Below are 10,874 nucleotides of genomic sequence, written 5' to 3'. Positions count from 1 at the left end.
CCCCTTCCAGTTCCATATCTATAATTCCCACATCTAGGTCTCTTGCCTCCTGGTCTAACATTCTTTCCCCTGGTTTCTACTATTTTTGGAGTGGGCATGAGTTATTGGAAAGCAGAACAGCACTTAGATCTTTCCATGGTGGATGGGGTGGGACATGAGTGATGATCTTTCTGTCTGAGGGGAACTTTCCTTGATAATTTCATCCCTTATTCTTTTTTAAAAACTTGTTTTTATTGTCTTGCAAAGCACACTTCCATATTGGTCACCATTATAAGAACAGTCATACGTTACCCAAATCCCAAAATAAAACCATAAATACATGGATGCAAAAGAAGACTCGAACAGTTCTTTCTTTGGAAGTGGATAGCATTCCCTGTCATAAGTCTTTCAGGACTGTCCTAGATCAGAGCATTGCTGAGAGTAGCCAAGTTTTCACAGATAATCATTGTCCCATATTGTTGTTACTGTGTACAATGTTCTCCCAGTTCTGCCTATTTCACTCTGCATCAGTTCCTGCAGATCTTTCCAGCTTTTTCTGAAATGACCTTGCTTATCATTTCTTATAGCACAGTAGTAATCCATTACCAACATGTGCCATGATTTGTTCAGCCATTCCTGAATTGCTGGACCTCTCCAATTCCAATTCTTAGTCACCACAAAAAGAGCTTCTATAAAAAATTTTTGCACAAGTAGGTCCTTTCTACCTTTTTTTATTATCTCTTTGGGATTCAGATCCAGTAGTAGTATTACTGGATCAAAAGGTCTGCACCATTTTATAGCCTTTTGAGCCATCCCTTATTCTCTACTGACATGGGTACCACTTGAATGAGTTGAAGCCTTTAAGACTATCTCACTTCTTACTTGGACTATTGTCACAGTCCTCTAATTGGTCTTTCTGTCTCAAGTCTCTTCCCTCTTCCATTTTCCTTAGAGTTGCCAAAGTGATATTCTTAAGATCTAAGCCTTTTCAGATCATTTCTCTTTTCAAAAATATATGGTGACTCTATTATCACTAGGATAAAGTATAAAATGCTCAGTTTGGCATTTAAAGCTCTCCATAATCTGCTTTTCACTTACATTTTCGATTTTATTTCATATTACTTCTCTTTCTGTACTTCCTGATCCAGCCACACAATCTACTAACCTAGCATTCTTAGTACATCTCTTGCCTCTGGCCTCATGGGTAGCCCGTCTTCCTTGCCTGAAATTCAGTTCCTCCTAACCTCTATCTCATAAAATCCTTAGCTTTCTTCAAAGCACAGCTCAGGTACTATCCTCTACTAAAGACATGTCCACATCTCCACAAATTGTCATTCTTCTCTATGTCTTGAAATTGCTTTGTCCATGGGGCAGCTAGATAGCATAGTGGATAGAGCACCAGGTCTAGAGTTGGGAAGTCCTGGGTTCCAATTTGGCTTTAGACAGTTCCTAGCTGTGTGATCCTGGGCAAGTCACTTAACTCCAGTTGTCTAGCCCTTACTGCTCTTCTGCCTTGGAGCCAATGTTTAGTATCAATTTTAAGACAAAAGATATATGACAAAAGGTAAGGGTTTTAAGGGGGAAAAAAATTACTCCTACTTCCTTAAGTGCACAGGTGGCAGCTAGGTGGTGCAAGGGAAAGAGTGCTGAGTCTAGAATCAGGAAGACTAGAGTTCAAATCTAGAATTAAACATTACCTAGTTTCGTGACCCTGGGAAGTTACTTAACCTCTGTTTGCCTCAGTTTCTTTAGCTATAAATGGTGATAATACTACATATTTTGTAGGACTGTTGTGAGGATCAAATAAGATATTTGTGAAGTTCTTAGCACAATACCTGTCACATAGTAGACACTACATAAATGCAATTGTTATTTTTATCATAATTTTTATATTGTTGATTTTGATTTAGTCATCCAGTAGATTATTTCTTCAAGAGTAGAAGCTCTTGTTTTTGTTTATATATATTTTAGCACATAGCATAATGCCCTGTATGTAAGCATTTGTTAAATTTAATTCAAGCAGAAAGGACTCTTAGTACCTGGGAGTGCTGAATATATCTCTACCCACTTATTTTAGCCATTCATCACATATAGAACCTTATAAACTCTCTTTTCCCATGTAGGCAAATGCTGTCTTCCCAGGGAGATTATAACATTTCTGGATGATAGAGAATGTAGTCTTTTATTCCTTTTGGTTTTTAGGCACCCAGGAGCTACTCAAAACACACTTAAAATTTTGATTTTTATTGTCATGTAAAACATACTTCCATGTTGGACATTGTAGTTAGAGCACACTGATACATAACCAAAACCCCGAAACAAAACCATAAATACACTGATGTGAAAGATGATCCCAATAGTTCTTTCCCTACCACAATCAACAAACACTTTAGGGCTGGATCTCTTAGCCCAGCATCTCTCTGTGAGGGAACTTCTTGGACCATTTGCAGAAAAGAAGGGTAAATGTTTCCTATTTCTTTACCTCCCTGAGGATGACAGAAGGAGAAATTCTAAGGAAGAACAGGGAAAGTGTAGATTTGCAGGGAGAACATCAGATTGAAAGTTAGGAATTCTATATTCTAGTCAGGGGTGTGCCAGAGGCAACTCATATGGATCAGGGGAGTCAATTGTTAAATTTCTGATCTGTGCAGTCAAACCTTAGAAATGAGCAAAAGTTATAAATAAGGACTTAATTATTTTCTTTATTGTGTAGACTTAAGAAAATTAAAGAAGATAGTAATAATTCAGAATAAATTTTTACTTTGCCAAGCATACATCGCCCCATCAGCCTCCTATCCTGGGAGAGCTAGTAATTAAGCATTTACCAGAATACCACTGGACTGGTCCTGTGTGACCTTTGGTAACTAATTTGACATTTCTGGATCTCAGTTTCTTTCTTTGCCAAACGTAAGAGTGGACTATGATCTCTAAGGTTTTTTGGGTCCAAGATTCTTTTACCCATTATATGTGTGATTTTTGGAAAATCACATCTTGACCAGACCCCTCTCTCAGAAGAGGGAGTTGGACCCAGAGATCTCTAAGATTAGAGGCTTTGAGCAATTAGGTATCTTAGAACTCTCATTTGAACCCTTTGTTTTGCAGACCAGGATCCTGAAGTGCAGAGAAGTTAGGAGATTTGCTCAAGTCTATATAAATGTAGACAACAACATCACTTTGGTTCAAACCTGCATCCTCTTGACTTCAAATCCAATGCTTGTTCCCTTGTACTACACTGCCTATTCTTTACATCTCTCTCATTTCAGCATTCTATGATCTGGTTGTGCACAAAGAGGAGATACAAGCATTCCTTCAGTAAATGGAGGGGATGATTTATCTTCCTTTCAGCAGAGAAGCAACTGATAATAGCCTGTCCATGTGATAAGAGAAAAGAGAAATGGTTGATGTCACCCTTAACTGAGCTGTGCTTGTTGGTTCAGGCCAACCTCATACTGCTAATGATGGAGAAATCTTAGGGCAAATCCTTCAATTGTGGTGAAGAAATGGCAGGTGATGGAGGCTGAATAAACCCACCCTTCATCTCCCATGGCGTAAGGCCAGTTCCAAAGGTTGACCAGCATGATAGGTAGAAAGACCAATTTTCAGTTCTCAGTAAGGGGATAATGAAAGGCTCATTAATAATAATGGTACCATTTCTCTGATTATAATAATGAAGAGACACATGGGTGGAATGATTTCAGCTTGGTCTGCCACTGTCCTGGCAAGGGACTTGTGGTTCAATTTCCCCTGGAGTTCTGTTTCTCTGAGTGTTCCTGACTCTGAAGGAGTGTAGGCTTTTGAGACCAATACTTTTCATTTTCAGACTCCAATAGTGCTCAGAGTGGAAGGAAATAGCATTTTGGATTCAGTTCCAAACTGATAATTAGAGGAAGGCCTCATTGTTGGTAAGGGCGGATGTGCCCATCAATTGTCTTGCAAAAAAAAAAAAAGAAAAAATAAAATCAGGAAGATATTATAGTCCCATATTCTCTTGTTTTTGGAAATGGACTCTCATTGCATATATGGTGTGGGCTCTGATTTAGTACTTTTCAGGGCTGAGGACATGCAGAAATAGATTCGTTGACATAAGGAATTTTCAGCATAGTACCAAGGGCAGCAGTATAGTGAAAAGAGCATTGAACTGGGTCTCAGGAGGTCAGAGCCACAGTTACCTGCTGTTTGAATTTTATGGTTCCTTTCTAGGTTTCCTCATCTGTTTGAAAACAATGATGTTAATAATAACTCACATTTACATAGCACATAATGGTTTGTAAAGTACCTTACACACATTATCTTCTTTGATTATCCTTTGTGATTATTCTTAAAGCATTTCTAACATTGTATGCCCTAAAGGCTTTTTCAGCCTTATCAGACTTCATTACAGGGTCAGTCCCAGTTCTGACATTATATGTTCAAAGTTTTAAGATCCTTTCCAGTTCTCATATTCCATAATTTTTGTTTCAAGGTGTCTTCCAGATTTAGTATTCTGTTGTCTAAAATCTCTTAAGGTTTCTTCCTCCTCAGATATTCTATATACTCTTCCAACTTTGACACTGAACACTTTATTATCTAAAGTCCCTTCCAGTTATGAAAATCTATGTTCTAAGATTCCTTCCGTTTCTGATAATCTTTGTTCTAAGTTCAAGGTTTCTTTCTTCCTAAGGTGCCCAGATCTGGCTTTTCACTGTTTTCAGATCTCCTCCGGTTTTGACATTCCATGATACCATGATTCTTAGTGTCTCAGTAAGAGCATTCAGTACGACTACCTATGTAGCATACCAATGATTGCCTTTGTACTCTGCAGAGGCAGGAGTAGCTTCAAAGGTGGCAGCTGGGATGTTATTGGCCTTAACCCTGAAAGAGATGTCATTTAGATCAAGCTATTTTTCTTCATTTTCCCCTGGCTTGATATCAGGCTTGCATACATGAAATGATGGCTCAACCCCTTACCCCTCACTTTCTCCCCTCAAAAGAAATGAAAGCATTTTAGAATATTACCTTTAAAAGATCTCTCTATGACAGGGTTATAGGAGGCTGAGGACTAAGGGTAAGGCAGCAAGAAGATTTAATGGGAATTTTTTAAAAAAAACATAGGATTTAGAGATGGAAAGAATCTTAGAGATCATTAGCTCCTCATCTTGCAGGTGGGGATACTGAGTCTCAATAGGAAAAGTGACTTGTCTAATGTCACACAGCTACTAAATTTAGATTAGATTTTTATATCAATCCCCTGGCTATAAATCTTGAATTCTTTCTATTAAACTATGCCCCAAATTTTTGGATAGAGAAACACATACCACAGAAGAGTCTTCTGGTTGAAATGATAGGGGAAATATCTATTTTCTAAAAATTTCCCAGTGCGAGGAGGTCATAGCAACACTAAATCTTGGAGTTGGAAAGGATCTGAGAGGCTATCCTGTTTAACCTCCTAGGACAGTGATGGAGAACCTTTTTGAGACTGAGTGCCCAATCTTCAACTCTCATGCTGCATTGTAAGCCCCCTAACTTACTCTAGACAGGGGAGGGAGGAAGTGCTCCCATTGGACTGCTGGGAAGAGGGCTGGGTGGGGTGATGTAAGAGATGTCCTTAAGTGTGCATGGAGAGAGGTGCATAGAGGCATGCATGCCATAGGTTCACCAACATGGTCTTGGAGTTCCTCTACAGAATCCTTAATCCCTGATTCAATGTAGCCTCATAGAATTATGAAAGGGGCTTTAGAGATCTCCTAGTCCAACTCATTTTAAAGATGATTTTCCATCTTTAAGATGGCAAAGAAGGTGATTTGCCAAAGATAAAGATAATGAAGTTAAGCAACTTGTCAAAGTTAAAACTAAGACTTGAACTCAGGACCTCTGACTTTAGAATCACACCATTTCAGAATTTTCAATAATGGAGAATCCATCATCTCACAAGCAGCTCATTCCATTGTTGCTCTTCTCCGGTTTTTAGAAAATTCTTCCTTATATTCGTTCAAAAATTATTCTGGGTTCTTATTGGTGTGGTCTCTTTAATGAGGTAGAAATTGGTTCTGTGTAGGGGGCTCACCCCTTTGATATCACATGGGTGATAACTAATGCTCCATAGCTGGTTCATCTGTCAGAGCCATGCCCTTGACTTGGCTTTGAAAAGTATAGGCTACTCTTGGATTTCAGGGACATGCAGAGAAGAGAAGGGATACTCATAAACTCAGACTTGGCTCCCTGGAGATAGAGTTGTGCATTCACACATTTTTGTAGAATTAAGTAAAGTCTCTCCTACATTTGATGCATTTTTAGTTTGAGTGCTGAAATAAGATCATGGCTAGAGCAGTTATTGGCATTTTAGAATCACAGATTTAGGTAAGACCTGGAATAGGTCTTAGGGATCATTGAGTCCTCATTTTTATAGATGAGGAAATTGAGTCTAAGAGAAATTGACTTGCCTAAGGTAATGATAAGTGTCTGAAATAATGGGATTCAGACTCAGGTTACATCAATCCAGTATTCTACATACTACTTCATGGTGCCTTTCAAGGGAGATGAAAGCCTATATATTCAGATATGCCTGTCTATATGTTCACATGCAGACACAGTATTTGTATAATATAGATCTAGACCTACTTTATACATGCATGCACATGAGCCAAATTTTATGATCCTGGGGAGTTTGCCCAAGCCAAATTCTGAGGTTTCTAGGGGACATGAGTCAGAGAGAAACCATGAAGATCAAACCCAGTTCATGTAAATCTAGAATTTTTTTATGAGTCAGGTTATATTGGGCTGAAATTTGTTTCCTTATGAACTTCCATCCATCAGTCTTCACTGCTTTCTGGGGCCACAAAGAACTAATTGAACCCCTTTCCTACTTGGCAATCCATCAATCCTGAAGACAGCTGTCCTTTCCCTGCCAAGATGTCACTGCTTCAGGCTAAGCAACCTCAATCATAATAACCTGCTTTGACATAATGTCTTAAAATTCACAAAGCATAAATTAACAGTCCTATTGGTATGTCCTGTACTGTCCCCAACTACTGGAGAACCTTCTTGTGTGTGGGACAAGTCAACAGTGTGAACAACCTCTTTCATGCTATATTATTCAGACTAACCAGGCAAGATCCAAACAAGTATGATAGTCTTTCTTTTTTTTTAAACTCTTATTCTTTTTCTTAAAATGGATACTAAGTGTCAGTGCCAAGGCAGAAGATTTTATTATATTCTTTTTTCTTTCTTTGCTTCTGCTCAGGCTTCAATGTATCCTTGTTTTCTCCTCCCTCCCTACCTCAGCGGAGCCCATCGTGATGTAAACTCCTTTAAAGAAGGGCCTACGTCATATCTATCTTTACTATCCCAAGGACCAAAACAGCATCTTATACACAGGTATGTAACACATTTGTTTGTTTGTTTTTTGTTTTTATTTACTGGGAATGGGACTGGAGTGGTTTGTTCAATTCTATGTGCACCTGTCCTTAAACACATAATCATGAAAAATGAGAAATTCAGCCCATTTGTCTCAGGGAGCTGAAACATCTGGATGAATGAATTGTTCATCTTTCATCTGGGTATTTGGCATGATAGATATAGCTTAAATTCAAAAGCTCTTGTGATTTGGTCTATCTTAGTGAATTTAGGTTATTTTGCAGTTAATTATTCCCTTGCCACCTGTTTCTTTTACCCTTTCCATTCTAGTTATTTTTTGCTTATGCTAATAATTAACCAATTTTGATAATATAGACTTATTTTCTTGAGTGAATGTTGTCACTTCATTTAGACAAGGGGGTCTTAACCAGGGATCCATAAACATATTTTAAAAATATCTTATTAACTTAATTTAAATATAACTATTTTTCTTTATAATCCTATTTTATGCATTTAAGATATACAATTTTTATACATTTAAAATTTGCATAAATGCTAATAAAATGCATTTTGAGAAGGATTCCATAGCTTTTCCAGTCTGTAAAAGATATCCTTGTTACAAAAAAGTTAAGGATCTCTGTTTGAGGTTCAGAGATCCTTGAAAGCAGAAACGATTATATTTTTCTTTGTGGCCTAATATGACATAGGACTAAGCACTTAGTAGTTACTTAGAAGAGAGTCTTTGACTCAACAAACATCTATTGACAACCTAGATGCTGGGCCCAAAGTCTGAGTTCAAACCCAGCCCCAGATACTTTCTAGCTGTGTGACCCAGACAAGTCATTTAACTGCTATTTGCCTTAGTTTACTGGAGAAGGAAACAGTAAACCACTCCAGTATCTTTGCCAAGAAAACCCATGAACAGTATGGCCTATGGGATAATGAAGAATTGGACATGACTGAATTGACTCAACAGTAATAACAACATCCTCTTTCCTGGAGCAATTAGATAGTCCAGTGGCTAGAGAACCAGACCTGGAGATGAGAGTTCCTGGGATAAAATCTGTTCCTTGACATGTCCTAGTGTGGAAGAGGCATGAAGAGAGAGAGGACTTACAAGACAAGCCAAGCATGCAAGACACAAAGCTGGGGACCTGATCTGCCAATCAAGGTGAAGATTCTAAACAGAATGTTCCCAGGAGAGCCAGTTGGAGTTGGCCAGGGGAGATGAACTGAGGAGATTTGTTTTTTTGGGGTTTTTTGACCTAAGGGGAGAACTGGCTTTTCCTGACTTAGGCAGAGAGAGAGAGACCTTTGGGGCTTTTGACAGAGTCTGGACTTGAATTACTCAAGCAGAGATTATCTGACTAAAGAAAGAAGAAAGGAAGAAAGATAGTTGTCCTCCAAACTCTCTGATTGTCCCTGAGTCACAGCTGTGACTAGACTTACATTTCCCAAACCCTCCTAATTCTCCTTGTAAATTAGGGACACGCCTATCCCTCTCACCTTCAATTTCCATCCTGTCCTATCTTTCCCAATAAACCTCCTTACCTGAGAAAGAGAACAAGAGTATCATCTCTAAATCTCACAGTTCATCTTTGAGTTATATAGCAAGGTGACTAAGACCAGGGGAGGGGAAAGGGTGGCAGGAGGGCTTTGGGTGGAAAATAGGAGGTGAAGGGTGGAGGGTAGGAAATAATTTGATCTATTAGCCATCAGCAACCCTAGAGTACCCCTGTTAGTAGTGTCTCTCTAGTCACACCAGTACCTCTATCTCTCATTATTTCTCATCTATCTCCATTATAACTAAGCACTCACAGGTTTCCCCTATCATCTCTCTAGTTACTGCCAGAGTATCCATTTACCACAACCAGAAATAGTTCACAGATTATCATTTTATTACAATAGCTATGTGATTTGGGGCAAGTCACTTAACTCAAATTGCCTATCCCTTATTGTTCTTTTGCCTTGGAACCAATATTTAGTATCAATTCTAAGACAGAAGGTAAAGGTTTTAATAAAAAAAAAAACAACTGAAAATCATCCTATGTCCCAGTGACATACAGATTAAAAACATAATAGTTACTTCTAAGGAGATTACATTCTATTAGGGAAATATGTAGCCATATGATATCAAAGGTGAAAGAAGAGCAACTTTCACTAGGAGAATTTCTGACAGAGAAAACAAAAACAAACAAAAAAAGATGTTTGGAAATTTGGAAAGAAGCCTTTGGGTTCATTTCATTTAGGATCATGGGATTTTATAACTGGAAGGGACCATTTAAAAATTGACTTCAATGTTCCCATTTTGTAGATGAAGAAACTGAGCTCCAAAGAAGTTGAATGACTTGCTTAAGGTCACACAAGTAGTACTGACTAGCAGAGTCAGAATCTGAATCTAGATCTTCTATATCTAAGCCTGTAGAAGATAAAAACTGAGGTCCAGGGAGAGAAGGTATCTTGATCAATGATACACAGTGAGGGGATACACAGCTGGGATGAGAACCTGTTTCCTTCTCAGTTCAGTATGATTTCAGTTATCCCAAACTGCCTCTCTGAGAAGAGAAGGGTAGAAGTGGGGGAGTATCTTCCATTGTCCTCAGTAGAACTATCAAATGCACCTTGAGAAATGAAGAGCATCCAGCAGCCCCCAAAGGAGGAATTCGAAGCGACAGAATCCAATTTAACCAGATCCACATTTATTTTAAATGTCCTTTTCCTTTGATACATTTCACCAGAAGAAGAAATTGAAACTACGGGAACCACTATGGTGCTGCATACTGATTTGTTTTCTTAGACATTGAGAGTTACCCAAAAGGAAACCGATGGGACTCAGGGGTGATTGAATGTTTTGAGGAACTTTCACTAGCAGCAAGAAAGGGAGTAAGATAGTAATGAGGCCTTAATTTCATTGTTTTGTTTTGTTTTTGAATCAGGGAGAGAAGGTAGTGGGAAATATATACACAGCTTCACTTTTTGCTTCCTCAGATTACAAAATGCTTTCTTTGCATCATCAAAGTTTTGCATCAGCAAAACAATACATGTAGCATATTATTACTATCATTCCATAGATTTCTGACTTCATGAAATCTGAGGCCCCCAAGGAGTAAATGACCTGCCCAGGACCACATAGGTTATAGCAATAAAAACAGCAGCAAACATTTATATAATGCTTTAATGTTTATAAATCATGTTATAGATATGATATAATTTGGTTCTCACAAGAACTCCTTGACATCGAAGGGACTAATTAGGTGTGATTGTTCTCATTTTTCAGATATGGAAACTGAGGCTTAGAGAAACCAGAAAATTTTTCCACATAGTTAATTTTTTTAATCCTTACCTTCCATTTTATTTTACATTACTTTATTTTTATTTTAAAAACTCTTACTTTCTGCCTTAGAATTAATATTATGTATTGGTTCTAAGGCAGAAGACTGGTAAGGGCTAGGAAATGGAGGTTAAGTGACTTGCCCAGGGTCACACAACTAGGATGTGTCTGAGACCAGATTTAAACCTAGGACCTTTCGTCTCTAGGCCTGGCTTTCAATCCACTGAGCTAT

The sequence above is a fragment of the Monodelphis domestica genome, chromosome 1, assembly GCF_027887165.1.
Source record: "Monodelphis domestica isolate mMonDom1 chromosome 1, mMonDom1.pri, whole genome shotgun sequence".
Taxonomy (NCBI): domain Eukaryota; kingdom Metazoa; phylum Chordata; class Mammalia; order Didelphimorphia; family Didelphidae; genus Monodelphis; species Monodelphis domestica.
This window is presented reverse-complemented; position numbering follows the sequence as displayed.